Here is a 16,288-nt window from a genome sequence, read left to right on the forward strand (position 1 = left end):
ATGAATCATAATAAAATGCTTCGCTGGGGCACAGCTTGATACGACCGCAGAGGTCGAACCCTGAACAGTTGGGGCAAGTATGGACACAACATTCAAGCTTGAAACAGCTCTGAATTTGGATTGTTATTAAATATTTGACACAGCATAGGTTTCTGACACAGAAAGAATGTGGTCTAAGAACTTGAATTTTTTTTAATTTACCTATTATGGTCCAATGTCCAAAATCAAAATACATGGTTAGATTCAGCATATCAAAGAACCCCATATATTCAATTTTTGTTAAAATCAAACAAAGTTTAATTTTGGACCCCAACTTGGACAAACTTGAAAACTGGGCCCATAATCAAAAATCTAAACACATGTTTAGATTCAGCATATCAAAGAACCCTAAGAATTCAATTTTTGCTAAAATCAAACTAAGTTTAATTTTGGACCCTTTGGACCTTAATGTAGACCAATTTAACAAACGGGACTTAAAATTAAAAATCTAAAGACACGGTTAGATTTGGAATATCAAAGAACCCCAATAATTCAATATTTGATGAAATCAAACAAAGTTTAATTTTGGACCCTTTTGACCTCAATATGAACCAATTTGATAGCGGGGCCCACAAATAAAAAATCTAAATTCATGGTTAGATTCAGCATATCAAAGAACCCCATATATTCAATTTTTGTTGAAATCAAAAAAAGTTTAATTTTGGACCCCAACTTGGACCAACTTGAAAACTGGGCCCATAATCAAAAATCTAAACACATGTTTAGATTCAGCATATCAAAGAACCCCAAGAATTCAATTTTTGTTAAAATCAAACTAAGTTTAATTTTGGACCCTTTGGACCTCAATGAAGACCAATTTAAAAAACGGGACCCAAATTAAAAATCTAAAAACACGGTTAGATTTGGCATAGTAAAGAACCCCAATAATTCAATTTCTGATGAAATCAAACAAAGTTTAATTTTGGACCCTTTTAACCTCAATATGAACCAATTTGATAGCAGGGTCTACAAATAAAAAATCTAAATACATGGTTAGATTCAGCATATCAATGAACCTCATATATTCAATTTTTGTTGAAATCAAACAAAGTTTAATTTTGGACCCCAATTTGGACCAACTTGAAAACTGGGCCCATAATCAAAAATATAAATACATGGGAGATTCAGCATATCAAAGAACCCCATATATTCAATTTTTGTTGAAATCAAACAAAGTTTAAATACTGGACCCTATCTTGCACCAACTTGAAAACTGGGCCCATAATCAAAAATCTAAACACATGTTTAGATTCAGCATATCAAAGAACCCCAAGAATTCAATTTTTGCTAAAATCAAACTAAGTTTAATTTTGGACCCTTTGGACCTTAATGTAGACCAATTTAAAAAACAGGACCCAAAATTAAAAATCTAAATACACGGTTAGATTTGGAATATCAAAGAACCCCAATAATTCAATTTCAGATGAAATCAAACAAAGTTTAATTTTGGACCCTTTTGACCTCAATATGAACCAATTTGATAACGGGGTCCACAAATAAAAAATCTGAATACATGGTTAGATTCAGCATATCAAAGAACCCCATATATTCAATTTTTGTTGAAATCAAACAAAGTTTAATTTTGGACCCCAATTTGGACCAACTTGAAAACTGGGCCAAAAATCAAAAATCTAAATACATGTTTAGATTCAGCATATCAAAGAACCTCATATATTCAATTTTTGCTAAAATCAAACAAAGTTTAATTTTGGACCCTTTGGACCTTCATAAGGATTTTTTTGTAAATAAAAAAGATGCAACATTTGCAGATATTTTTACTGGTCTTCCTTTATAAATATGCATTTCTTTAAACATAATTTAAAAGCAGTGTAAGGGAAGTAACCAAAACGTTGTATTTGGATTACCTCCCTTACACTGTTTTAAATTATCTTTATTGTTCATTAAGGTGGCAGTTACCAGTTTTGGTGTACCAGAACATGTGTCCCACGCAGAAATTTGGTTATAGTTAAGCATTGAGGTATATAATTGCATCATGTGGACTGAAAAAATAAATGAATGTAAATTCTAGGCTATTGTACTACACAAGTAAGTAGTTGCATACACAGGTTGGGGATTTCCTTCACAAATGGGTCCAATCAGAAGTCAAAATTGTGGTCTCCTCACTTGACGGCATCCAATCAAAGTGGGGAAAAACTTCAGTTTTATGTAAACAAAAATATCTTGAGATTTTGATGGTAAGGATAGGTTCGGACAAGGCTCTAATTCACTGAATATCATTTATCTCTTGAATTTTGCCTAAAATTCTTGTCGGCTTTTAGCAGGATTCTGCAGGTAAGGATTAGATTGGTATCAGAGCATCACATTTTTTGCCTTATTTGCAATGCATTTATAAATTTTAAAATATCCATGCTGGACAGACACCCAAATTTAAAGGTTTTCTATATATTCACATAAGCACGCACACATCTTAGTTACTTGAATCCATACATTTTATTTGTATATAAGCTTGAATGAATTTTCAAGAAAATAAAATCATAAATCCATGAAATTCTAAAGATTTATTGTAAAATAACTGGTTTCTGCCACCTTAAGCCTAAACATGATTTTAACATATCACAAAATGTGCCTTTTTAAGGGTTCTACAGGTGTGTGGTGTTACATTTCTTTTATTCACAGTCAATGTATAGGTCTGTTTGGAAGAAAATAGTTTTTACATGGATTTTAAGAATTATCAAATATCAAGACAGATAACTCTGTATACCAATACAAACAATGACACTCAATTGATTAGTTTTAAAATGATTATATTCACCAAACAATGATTTTATATCATAAAATATATAAAAATAGCAATTACAAAGAGAGAAAAAAGTAAAATAAGCCTCAGCATAGCACTAGAAAAAGCTGATTATACTGTATATTACCTGTTATAATGGTTTATTTCACATGATATGGACATTTTCTTATTTATTTATTTTTTAACTATGAATATATGAATTCTTCTTTTTTTATAGGTCTACTACATAGTTGATACTGTAGGACAGGCTACAGAAATAAGAAAACTGGTCTCTCTCATCAGCAATAGTGTGGCAATTCTAAAATTTCAACATGCGGCCTACACAGCTAGCTCATGTGGAGAAGAGATATGAGACTGATTGCGAATAAATGTACACTTAGTTTAGTGCAGCATGGATCTACAAAGTGAAATATATGTACCAAAAATATTAGTTTATTCAAAACTAAGCCTTTTTCAGCACTGCAGTCAACAGAACAGTGATAGTGACAAGAATTGAGACTATTTAATACCTCAAACAATGAAAAAATACTTCCTGAGATCAGTTGTAAGTGGTTTTATATCATGCATGAAACAATAAACTAAAGTATTTTTGAGAACTGTTGGATAATTCATACACTGTACCAGAAAACTCACACAATAAAATTTATTAAATATGAACACAATCCTTTTTTTCTATTTTTTTTGCATTCAAAACAGTTTGACGGCAAAAGACACAAATATTGCTTTAATAAATTTGGTCTTACAAAGCCTATTAATGTTTTTTTTTGTGCCGTAACCATATGCACTGCATGTATTTTTAATGGTAAATAACTACAGAACTCAATCAGACTAAAAAAATGGAAATATATTCTTTTTAATAAGTGGTTAAAGGTGGCAGGTACCAGTTTTGGTGTACCAGAACATGTGTCCCATGCAGAAATTTGGTTATAGTTAAGCATTGAGGTATATAATTGCATCATGTGGACTGAAAAAATAAATGAATGTAAATTCTAGGCTATTGTACTACACAAGTAAGTAGTTGCATACACAGGTTGGGGATTTCCTTCACAAATGGGTCCAATCAGAAGTCAAAATTGTGGTCTCCTCACTTGACGGCATCCAATCAAAGTGGGGAAAAACTTCAGTTTTATGTAAACAAAAATATCTTGAGATTTTGATGGTAAGGATAGGTTCGGACAAGGCTCTAATTCACTGAATATCATTTATCTCTTGAATTTTGCCTAAAATTCTTGTCGGCTTTTAGCAGCATTCTGCAGGTAAGGATTAGATTGGTATCAGAGCATCACATTTTTTGCCTTATTTGCAATGCATTTATAAATTTTAAAATATCCATGCTGGACAGACACCCAAATTTAAAGGTTTTCTATATATTCACATAAGCACGCACACATCTTAGTTACTTGAATCCATACATTTTATTTGTATATAAGCTTGAATGAATTTTCAAGAAAATAAAATCATAAATCCATGAAATTCTAAAGATTTATTGTAAAATAACTGGTTTCTGCCACCTAACCATTACTTTATACATAATTTAAAAGCAGTGTAAGGGAGATAATTTCAATGATGTATTTGATTTATCTCCCTTACACTGCTTTAAATTATGTTTTGTACTAAAGTATTTGTCCATTAACCAGGACAACCTTGTTTTTCCCCCTTTTTTGCCCCTAATTCCTAAACGGTTTGAGCCATAACCCCCCAAAGCAAATCCTAACCATCCCTTTGTGGTATGGAAACTTGTAGTATAATTTCAGAGAGATCCATACACCGTTCCACAGTTATTGTCTGGAAACTAGAAAATGCTTATTTTTGGCCCCTTTTTGGCCACTAATTCCTTAACTGTTGGTACCATAACCCCCAAAATCAATCCCAACCTTCCTTTTGTGGTATTTAACTTATGGTCAAATTTCAAAAAGATCCATTCACTTAAACTAAAGTTAGAGTGCGAAAACCAATGTGTCTTCGGACGACGACGCCGGACGACCACGACAACGCCAATGTCATACCAATATACGACCACAAAATTTTTTTGCGGTCGTATAAAAATGAGATTAAGGTCAGATGATACCTGACAGTCAGACATGTACAACTTACAATCATTCCATAGACCAAATATAGTTAACCTATTGCATATATATATACATGTAGTATCTGAGATAAGAACCAAACAATGTAAACTTAACATTTACCAATGAACCATGAAGGTCAGATGATACATATACAATATGTATGGACATTCACAGAAAATATGAAATCTATTTGCATGAGCTTTAGCAACAGGACGAAAAGCGAGGCTTGCCGAGCTTTTCTCCTGTTTTGTATTGAGTACAAATAAATTTTATATTTTCCAGCAGTGCACATATTTTGTTTTTATCCTGTAAATTACATCTAGCACTTTATGGTTTAGTTCTTTAACTCCAAATAGCTATCTTTGTTATTTCGAAGAAATCAACAGGGTTTTAAATTTTGACCAAAAATAAGACCCCAAAATGAACTGTCACCCAAAAAGAAATATTCACATTCCCGTTTGCTCTATATGGAAGCGGAGTAACAGGAGACTTTATTTGAACAAGTACAAGTGAAATGAAAATGAGGTCAAGGTTAGATAATACCAACCAGACAGACATGTACACTTTACAATCATTCCATACACCAAATATAGTTGACTTATTGGTTATAGTTACGTATCTAAATGACAGACCAAAACACAAAAACTTAACATTGACCAATGAACCATGAAAATGAGGTCAAGGTCCAATGAAACTTGCATGACTGACATATACACCTTACTATCATTCCATACACCAAATACAGTTCAACTCTGCTTATATTATAGTGTCTCAGAAACGGGCCTAATCATGTAACTTTAATCTTGATAACTGATCCATGAAATGAGGTTGAGGTCAGATGAACCAGGACAAGTAGAGATGCAAGGATTGGGTAGACCAAATATTATCATCCTATTACTAATAATATGTGAGAAATTCATAAAATAATAAAATGCTCCGCTGGGCACAGCTTGATACGACTGCAGAGGTCGAACCCTGAACAGTTGGGGCAAGTATGGACACAACATTCAAGCTTGATACAGCACTGAATTTGGATTGTGATTAAATATTTGACACAGCACAGGTTTCTGACACAGAATGAATGTGGTCTAAGAACTAAAGAATTTTTAATTTACCTATTCAAACCATATCATTATTATTTGCTTTTATATATAAATCAGAAATAACCAATTTAAAATGGAAAATTTTAAAGAAAAAAAAAGGAAAAAAAAATCCCCCCCCCCCCAAATTTTTTGAACCCCCTTATGATTCATCACCCCAAAACTCAATCCCAGCCTTCCCTTTGTGGTATGGTACCTTGCAGTACAATTTCAGAGAGATCCATACATTTGAACACAAGCTATTGTCTGGAAACTAGAATAAAATGCTCCGCAGGGCGCAGCTTGATACGACCGCAGAGGTCGAACCCTGAACAGTTGGGGCAAGTATGGACACAACTATCAAGCTTGATACAGCTCTGAATTTGGATTGTGATTAAATATTTGACACAGCATAGGTTTCTGACACAGAATGAATGTGGTCTAAGAACTTAAAAATTTTAAATTGGACATTCACCTATTATGGTCCAATATCCAAAATCTAAATACATGGTTAGATTCACCATATCAAAGAACCGCAAGAATTCAATTTTTGATGAAATCAAAAAAAGTTTAATTTTGGACCCTTTTGACCTCAATGTGGACAAAGTTGATAACAGGGCCCAAAAATCTAAATACATGGTTAGATTCAGCATATCAAAGAACCCCATATATTCAATTTTTGTTGAAATCAAACAAAGTTTAATTTTGGACCCCGATTTGGACCAACTTGAAAACTGGGCCCATAATCAAAAATCTAAATACATGTTTAGATTCAGCATATCAAAGAACACTAAAAATTCAATTTTTGTTCAAATCAAACTAAGTTTAATTTTGGACCCTTTGGACCTTAATGTAGACCAATTTGAAAACGGAACCAAAAATTAAGAATCTAAATACACGGTTAGATTCGGCATATCAAAGAACCCCAATAATTCAATTTTTGATGAAATCAAACAAAGTTAAATTTTGGACCCTTTGGACCTCAATGTGGACCAATTTAAAAACGGGGCCCAAAATCCAAAAACTTAATACACGGTTAAATTCAGCATATTTATAAAGAACCCCAAGAATTCAAGAATAAAACCCCATTGAAATTGATCAAGAAATAAGCAATTTATAAGAAGTATCTTCTTTTGCACAATACTGTGCAATTGAATATTTCTTGCTATTGCGCAATACTGTACAATTGACAATTTCTTGCTATTGCGCAATATTGTGCTATTGGATATTTCTTGCTAATGCGCAATACTGTGCAATTGAAGATTTCTTGCTATTGCGCAATACTGTGCAATTGAAGATTTCTTGCTATTGTGCAATACTGTGCAATTGAAAATTTCTTGCTATTGCACAATACTTATTATATAAAACTTTACACATCCTGTTTGGTGTGTATCCCCTTCCATATCATTATTATTTGCTTTTAAATATAAATCAGAAATAACCAACTTAAAATGGAATATTTCAAAAGAAAAAAAAAAGGAAAAAAAGAAAAAAAAAGAAAAAAAAAAAATCCCCCCCCCAAATTTTTTGAACCCCCTTATGATTCATCACCCCCAAACTCAATCCCAGCCTTCCCTTTGAGGTATGGTACCTTGCAGTACAATTTCATAGAGATCCATACACTTGAACACAAGTTATTGTCTGGAAACTAGAAAAATGCTTGTTTTTTTGCCCCTTTTTGGCCCCCAAATTCCTAAACGTTTAGGGCAATTACACCCAAACTCAAACCCAGCTTTCCCTTTGTGATATGCAACCTTGTAGTACAATTTCATAAAGATCCATACACTTACACACAAGTTATTGTCCTGAAACTAGAAAAATGCTTGTTTTTTTGCCCCTTTTTGGCCCCTAATTCCTAAAATTTTGAGGCAATTACACCCAAAATCAATCCCAGCCTTCCCTTTGTGGTATGGTACCTTGCAGTACAATTTCAGAGAGATCCATACACTTGAACACAAGTTATTGTCTGGAAACTAGAAAAATGCTTATTTTTGGCCCCTTATTCCTAAACGTTTTGGGCAATAACCCCCAAAATCAATCCCAGCCTTCCCTTTGTGGTATGGTACCTTGCAGTACAATTTCATAGAGATCCATACACTTGAACACAAGTTATTGTCTGGAAACTAGAAAAATGCTTGTTTTTTTGCCCCTTTTTGGCCCCAAATTCCTAAACGTTTAGGGCAATTACCCCCAAACTCAAACCCAGCTTTCCCTTTGTGATATGGAACTTTGTAGTACAATTTCATAAAGATCCATACACTTACACACAAGTTATTGTCCTGAAACTAGAAAAATGCTTGTTTTTTTGCCCCTTTTTGGCCCCTAATTCCTAAAATTTTGAGGCAATTACACCCAAAATCAATCCCAGCCTTCCCTTTGTGGTATGGTACCTTGCAGTACAATTTCAGAGAGATCCATACACTTGAACACAAGTTATTGTCTGGAAACTAGAAAAATGCTTATTTTTGGCCCCTTATTCCTAAACGTTTTGGGCAATAACCCCCAAACTCAATTCCAGTATTCCCTTTGTGATATGGAACCTTGTAGTACAATTTCATTAAGATCCATACACTTACACACAAGTTATTGTCATGAAACTAGAATAAAATGCTCCGCAGGGCGCAGCTTGATACGACCGCAGAGGTCGAACCCTGAACAGTTGGGGCAAGTATGGACACAACATTCAAGCTTGATACAGCTTTGCATTTGGATTGTGATTAAATATTTGACACAGCATAGGTTTCTGACACAGAATGAATGTGGTCTAAGAACTTAAAAATTTTAAATTGGACATTCACCTATTATGGTCCAATATCCAAAATCTAAATACATGGTTAGATTCAGCATATCAAAGAACCCCAAGAATTCAATTTTTGATGAAATCAAACAAAGTTTAATATTGGACCCTTTTGACCTCAATGTGGACAAAGTTGATAACGGGGCCCAAAAATCAAAAATCTAAATACATGGTTAGATTCAGCATATCAAAGAACCCCATATATTCAATTTTTGTTGAAATCAAACAAAGTTTAATTTTGGACCCCGATTTGGACCAACTTGAAAACTGGGCCCATTATCAAAAATCTAAATACATGTTTAGATTCGGCATATCAAAGAACCCCTGGAATTCAATTTTTGTTAAAATCAAACTAAGTTTAATTTTGGACCCTTTGGACCTTAATGTAGACCAATTTGAAAACGGAACCAAAAATTAAGAATCTAAATACACGGTTAGATTCGGCATATCAAAGAACCCCAATAATTTAATTTTTAATGAAATCAAACAAAGTTTAATTTTGGACCCTTTGGACCTCAATGTGGACCAATTTAAAAACGGCGCCCAAAATCCAAAAACTTAATACACGGTTAGATTCAGCATATTAAAGAACCCCAAGAATTCAAGAATAAAACCCCATTGAAATTGGTCAAGAAATAAGCAATTTATACGAAGTATCTTCTTTTGCACAATACTGTGCAATTGAATATTTCCTGCTATTGCACAATACTGTACAATTGACAATTTCTTGCTATTGCGCAATATTGTGCTATTGGATATTTCTTGCTATTGCGAAATACTGTGCAATTGAAGATTTCTTGCTATTGCGCAATACTGTGCAATTGAAGATTTCTTGCTATTGTGCAATACTGTGCAATTGAAAATTTCTTGCTATTGCACAATACTTATTATATAAAAATTTACACATCCTGTTTGGTGTGTATCTCCTACCATATCATTATTATTTGCTTTTAAATATAAATCAGAAATAACCAACTTAAAATGGAAAATTTTAAAAGAAAAAAAAAAGGAAAAAAAGAAAAAAAAGGAAAAAAAAATTCCCCCCCCAAATTTTTTGAACCCCCTTATGATTCATCACCCCAAACTCAATCCCAGCCTTCCCTTTGTGGTATGGTACCTTGCAGTACAATTTCAGAGAGATCCATACACTTGAACACAAGTTATTGTCTGGAAACTAAAAAAAATGTGTTTTTTGGCCCCTTTTTGGCCCCAAATTCCTAAACGTTTAGGGCAATTACCCCCAAACTCAATTCCAGCTTTCCCTTTGTGATATGGAACCTTGTAGTACAATTTCAGAAAGATCCATACACTTACACACAAGTTATTATCATGAAACTAGAAAAATGCTTGTTTTTTGCCCCTTTTTTGGCCCCTAATTCCTAATATTTTGAGGCAATTACCCCCAAAATCAATCCCAGCATTCCCTGTGTGATATGGAACCTTGTGGTACAATTTCAGAGAGATCCATACACTTTAACACAAGTTATTGTCTGGAAACTAGAAAAATGCTTATTTTTGGCCCCTTTTTGGCCCCTTATTCCTAAACGTTTTGGGCAATTACCCCCAAACTCAATTCCAGCTTTCCCTTTGTGATATGGAACCTTGTAGTACAAATTCAGAAAGATCCATACACTTACACACAAGTTATTATCATGAAACTAGAAAAATGCTTGTTTTTTGCCCCTTTTTTGGCCCCTAATTCCTAAAATTTTGAGGCAATTACCCCCAAAATCAATCCCAGCATTCCTTTTGTGATATGGAACCTTGTGGTACAGTGTCAGAGAGATCCATACACTTTAACACAAGTTATGTCTGGAAGTTACAAAAATGCTTATTTTTGGCCCCTTTTGGCCCCTAATTCCTTTACTGTTGGTACCATAACCCCCAAAATCAATCCCAACCTTCCTTTTGTGGTATTGAACCTTATGGTAAAATTTCATAGAGATCCATTCACTTAAACTAAAGTTAGAGTGCGAAAACCAATGTGTCTTCGGACGACGCCGACGACGACGACGCCGGACGACGACGACGACGCCAACGTCATACCAATATACGACCACAAAAATTTTTTTGCGGTCGTATAAAAATGCTTGTTTTTTTACCCTTTTTTGGCCCCTTATTCCTAAAATTTGGAGGCACATTACCCCCAAAATCAATCCCAGCATTCCCTTTGTGATATGGAACCTTGTGGTACAATGTCAGAGAGATCCATACACTAACACACAAGTTATGTCTGGAAGTTACAAAAATGCTTATTTTTGGCCCCTTTTTGGCCACTAATTCCTTAACTGTTGGTATCATAACCCCCAAAATCAATCCCAACCTTCCTTTTGTGGTATTGAACCTTATGGTAAAATTTCATAGAGATCCATTCACTTAAACTAAAGTTAGAGTGCTAAAAACCAATTTGTCTTCGGACGATGACGATGACGCCAACATCGTACCAATATACGACGGTCGTATAAAAATACAAGAAAATGGAAATACCGACCTACATGTACCTATCCTATTTTTTTAAGTGATGTAACCCTAACAAAGACATATATTTTTTTTTTGCCTAGAATAGGTACTTTGGGGGGCTTGGTTAGTCAAAGTTGCCCCCGACTTTGACCTTGAGATTAATCTGTTGATATCTCTTCAATTTGTCTGTTCCACCGAGCAGCCATTGGTTCTCTCTGAGAACTTTGCCTTCTTCCATCATACTAACAGACTTCCCAGAGTCCTAGAACTCCCTTTGTGTTGGGGTGGGGATTGTCATTGTAAATATTGTCGTAAATATATTAGTGACACATCTTCATTAATCCCAATAGGGAGTGTACACAGATTCAACTGTACCTTCACAGCTCTTAAGGGGTGTTCTGAATAACAGAGGGATCTAGGAACATACATACATACACCACCAACCTTATTCATGTAACATGAGGAGTCTGCATTCAAGGTTTGAAGCATCCAGGTCTTTTACCTGCTTTAAACAAATAGTTTACACTGTCGCTGTTGCCAGATAGTAATCCCTATGTCACAGTGGAGACAAAAACATTTTGAGATTAGTCTATTAATTAATTTGATTTTTTTTTAAACATCATGTATTTCCAAAGAGCATATATATTATATGACCTTCCGCCTTTTCCACAAGTCACACTTGTCTCATAACTTTGTGCATTTTAGTAACTATTTGGGAATAATGATTGATCAGTTTCTAACTGGTGATTTTATTGTCAACTCTATAGTGAAAAAAGACAACCAAAGGCTTAAATTTTTATATAGAAACAAAGAGTGTCTAAATTTTCAATCTAGGAAGACATTGTGCTCTTCTCTAATTCAATGTCATTTTGACTATGCATGTGCATGCTAGTATGAAGGTATATCAAAACAAATGAAGAATAAACTTCAAGTGGCACAAAATAAGATTGTGAGATTTATTCTGCAATTACATCCAGAAAGAGTGTGACTTATATTGAATTTAAGAAATTGGGCTTTTTAAATATTAGTAATAGAGTCAAACAACTAAGACTCAATCATGTTTTCAACATTTTTAACAATATATGCCCAAATTATTTACATACTAATTTTGTTAGAAATGAAACATCTTTCAATACAAGATCTAGTAGTAAAAACTTTTATATACCAGGAATTAAAGGGTGTGAATCCACCACTTTCTTTTATAATGGAACAAGAAATGATTGTAACAGGATGCTGTTACAAAGTCTCCCAAACGAAGCTCCCATAATTCGTAATTCCCAGGGTCGCCTGACATTGGGTAACGTCCAGTGAAAATTGGTTTGGTCCAGTAAAGTTATATGCATTAGTGATGCCTGGGGACTAACCTTGTATATCATTCAAATCATCTTGGCATGACAAACCAGAATATATATGGTTTAGGGGTGGGGATCTTGACCATTTAAAAGATACTAGAACATTGGGGGTGGGGGGAACCCCTAGGGACTGACCGTATACGTCATTCAAATGTTCCAGACATGACAAATAGGAATATAAATGGTTTAGGGGTGGGGATCTCAACCATTTACAAGATATTAGAACTTTCTCAAATGGCAGGGGGTCGGGATGACCCCTGGGGACTAACCCTGTATATCATTCAAACCATCTTTGCATGACAAACCAGAATATATATGGTTTAGGGGTGGGATCTTGACCATTTACAAGATATTAGAACTTTCTTAAATGGCAGGGGGTGGGTGTGACCCCTGGGGACTAACTCTGTATTTCATTTGATGTGCTTTATCATGACAAACCAGAATATAAATGGTATAGGGGTGGGGATCTCGACCATTTACAAGATATTAGAACTTTCTCAAATGGCAGGGGGTCGGGATGACCCCTGGGGACTAACCCTGTATATCATTCAAACCATCTTGGCATGACAGACCAGAATATATATGGTTTAGGGGTGGGGATCTTGACCACTTAGAAGATATTAGAACTTTCTTAAATGGCATGGGGTGGGGGTGACCCCTGGGGCCTAACCCTGTATTACATTTGATGTGCTTTATCATGACAAACCAGAATATATATGGTTTAGGGGTGGGATCTCGACCATTTACAAGATATTAGAACTTTCTTAAATGGCAGGGGGTTGGGATGACCCCTGGGGACTAACCCTGTATATCATTCAAACCATCTTAGCATGACAAACCAAAATATATATGGTTTAGGGGTGGGGATCTTGACCACTTACAAGGTATTTGAACTTTCTTAAATGGCAGGGGGTGGGGCTGACCCCTGGGGACTAACCCTGTATTTCATTTAATGGGCTTTATCATTTAGAACATTTTCAATTAAAAAGATTGTGTCTATCACAAACGGTTTTCAATTTATAATCATTTGAAAATTTTAAAAATAAAATCCCATAGGGTTCTATAGTAAAACCCTCTTTTCTTTTCGCCCCTCAAAGTACCCTTTTATAAACCCCATTGCACAAACAAAACCCTGATTGCACCACTAGACATGTTAGTCTAACATATTGTGAAACCCTAAGTTAATCTGACAAGCGGTTTTGGAGAACGGGTGCGGACAAGTTCAAATTTAAAAGCGGCGGAAGAGGAAGAAGAAGAAGAAGAAGAAGAAGAAGAAGAAGAAGAATAATAATAACAAGAAATGATTGTAACAGGATGCTGTTACGAAGTCTCCCAAACGAAGCTCCCATAATTCTTAATTCCCAGGGTCGCCTGACATTGGGCAACGTCCAGTGAAAATTGGTTTGGTCCAGTAAAGTTATATGCATAAGGGATGCCTGGGGACTAACCTTGTATATCATTCAAATCATCTTTGCATGACAAACCAGAATATATATGGTTTAGGGGTGGGGATCTCGACCATTTACAAGATACTAGAACATTGGGGGTGGGGAGGAACCCCTGGGGACTGGCCCTATCCGTCATTCAAATGTTCATTACATGACGAACAGGAATATATATGGTTTAGGGGGTGGGGATCTCAACCATTTACAAGATATTAGAACATTGGGGGTGGGGGGAACCCCTGGGGACTGACCATATACGTCATTCAAATGTTCAAGACATGACAAATAGGAATATATATGGTTTAGAGGTGGGGATCTCGACCATTTACAAGATATCAGAACTTTCTCAAATGGCAGGGGGTCCGGATGACCCCTGGGTACTAACCCTGTATATCATTCAAACCATCTTAGCATGACAAACCAGAATATATATGGTTTAAGGGTGGGGATCTTGACCACTTACAAGATATTAGAACTTTCTTAAATGGCAGGGGGTGGGGGTAACTCCTGGGGACTAACCCTGTATTTCATTTGATGTGCTTTATCATGACAAACCAGAATATATATGGTTTAGGGGTGGGGATCTCGACCATTTACAAGATATTAGAACTTTCTCAAATGGCAGGGGGTCTGGATGACCCCTGGGGACTAACCCTGTATATCATTCAAACCATCTTAGCATGACAAACCAGAATATATATGGTTTAGGGGTGGGGATCTTGACCACTTACAAAATGGCAGGGGGTGGGGGGTGACCCATGGGGACTAACCCTGTATTTCATTTTATGTGCTTTATCATGACAAACCAGAATATATATGGTTTAGAGGTGGGGATCTCGACCATTTACAAGATATTAGAACTTTCTAAAATGGCAGGGGGTCGGATGACCCCTGGGGACTAACCCTGTATATCATTCAAACCATCTTAGCATGACAAACCAGAATATATATGGTTTAGGGGTGGGGATCTTGACCACTTACAAGATATTAGAACTTTCTTAAATGGCAGGGGGTGGGGGTGACCCCTGGGGACTAACCCTGTATTACATTTGATGTGCTTTATCATGACAAACCAGAATATATATGGTTTAGGGGTGGGGATCTCGACCATTTACAAGATAATAGAACTTTCTCAAATGGCAGGGGGTCAGGATGACCCCTGGGGACTAACCCTGTATATCATTCAAACCATCTTAGCATGACAAACCAGAATATATATGGTTTAGGGGTGGGGATCTTGACCACTTACAAGATATTAGAACTTTCTTAAATGGCAGGGGGTGGGGGTGACCCCTGGGGACTAACCCTGTATTACATTTGATGTGCTTTATCATGACAAACCAGAATATATATGGTTTAGGGGTGGGGATCTCGACCATTTACAAGATAATAGAACTTTCTCAAATGGCAGGGGGTCGGGATGACCCCTGGGGACTAACCCTGTATATCATTCAAACCATCTTAGCATGACAAACCAGAATATATATGGTTTAGGGGTGGGGATCTTGACCACTTACAAGGTATTAGAACTTTCTTAAATGGCAGGGGGTGGGGGTGACCCCTTGGGACTAACCCTGTATTTCATTTAATGGGCTTTATCATTTAGAACATTTTCAATTAAAAAGATTGTGTCTATCACAAACGGTTTTCAATTTATAATCATTTGAAAATTTTAAAAATAAAATCCCATAGAGTTCTATAGTAAAACCCTCTTTTCTTTTTGACCCTCAAAGTACCCCTTTATAAACCCCATTGCACAAACAAAACCCTGATTGCACCACTAGACATGTTAGTCTAACATATTCTGAAACCCTAAGTTGATCTGACAAGCGGTTTTGGAGAACGGGTGCGGACAAGTTCAAATTTAAAAGCGGCGGAAGAGGAAGAAGAAGAAGAAGAAGAAGAAGAATAATAATAACAAGAAATGATTGTAACAGGATGCTGTTACGAAGTCTCCCAAACGAAGCTCCCATAATTCGTAATTCCCAGGGTCGTCTGACATTGGGCAAAGTCCAGTGAAAATTGGTTTGATAAAGTTATATGCATTAGTGATGCCTGGGGACTAACCCTGTATATCATTCAAATCATCTTGCCACTTACAAGAACCCTTGGGGACTGACCCTATAAGTCATTCAAATGTTCAAGACATGACGAACAGGAATATATATGGTTTAGGGGTGGGGATCTCGACCATTTACAAGATATTAGAACATAGGGGGTGGGGGGAACCCCTGGGGACCGATCCTATACGTCATTCAAATGTTCAAGACATGACGAACAGGAATATAT

The 16,288-nt window shown here is 35.7% G+C and overlaps 1 protein-coding gene and 1 long non-coding RNA gene across 2 annotated transcripts in view; one reads left to right on the forward strand and one right to left on the reverse strand.

The window, feature by feature from the left end:
- LOC127704721 (phosphatidylserine synthase 2-like) overlaps positions 1-16,288 on the reverse strand; it is a 59,033-nt gene that overhangs the window by 38,682 nt on the left and 4,063 nt on the right. The gene's annotated exons all lie outside the window — the stretch shown is intronic.
- LOC127704748 (uncharacterized) lies at positions 1,935-3,461 on the forward strand. The gene is made up of 2 exons (XR_007983478.1): positions 1,935-2,331; positions 3,015-3,461. It is a non-coding gene; the product is annotated as an uncharacterized LOC127704748 (long non-coding RNA).

Source organism: Mytilus californianus, unplaced genomic scaffold (genome assembly GCF_021869535.1).
Source record: "Mytilus californianus isolate M0D057914Y unplaced genomic scaffold, xbMytCali1.0.p SCAF_6, whole genome shotgun sequence".
NCBI classification, from domain to species: Eukaryota; Metazoa; Mollusca; class Bivalvia; order Mytilida; family Mytilidae; genus Mytilus; species Mytilus californianus.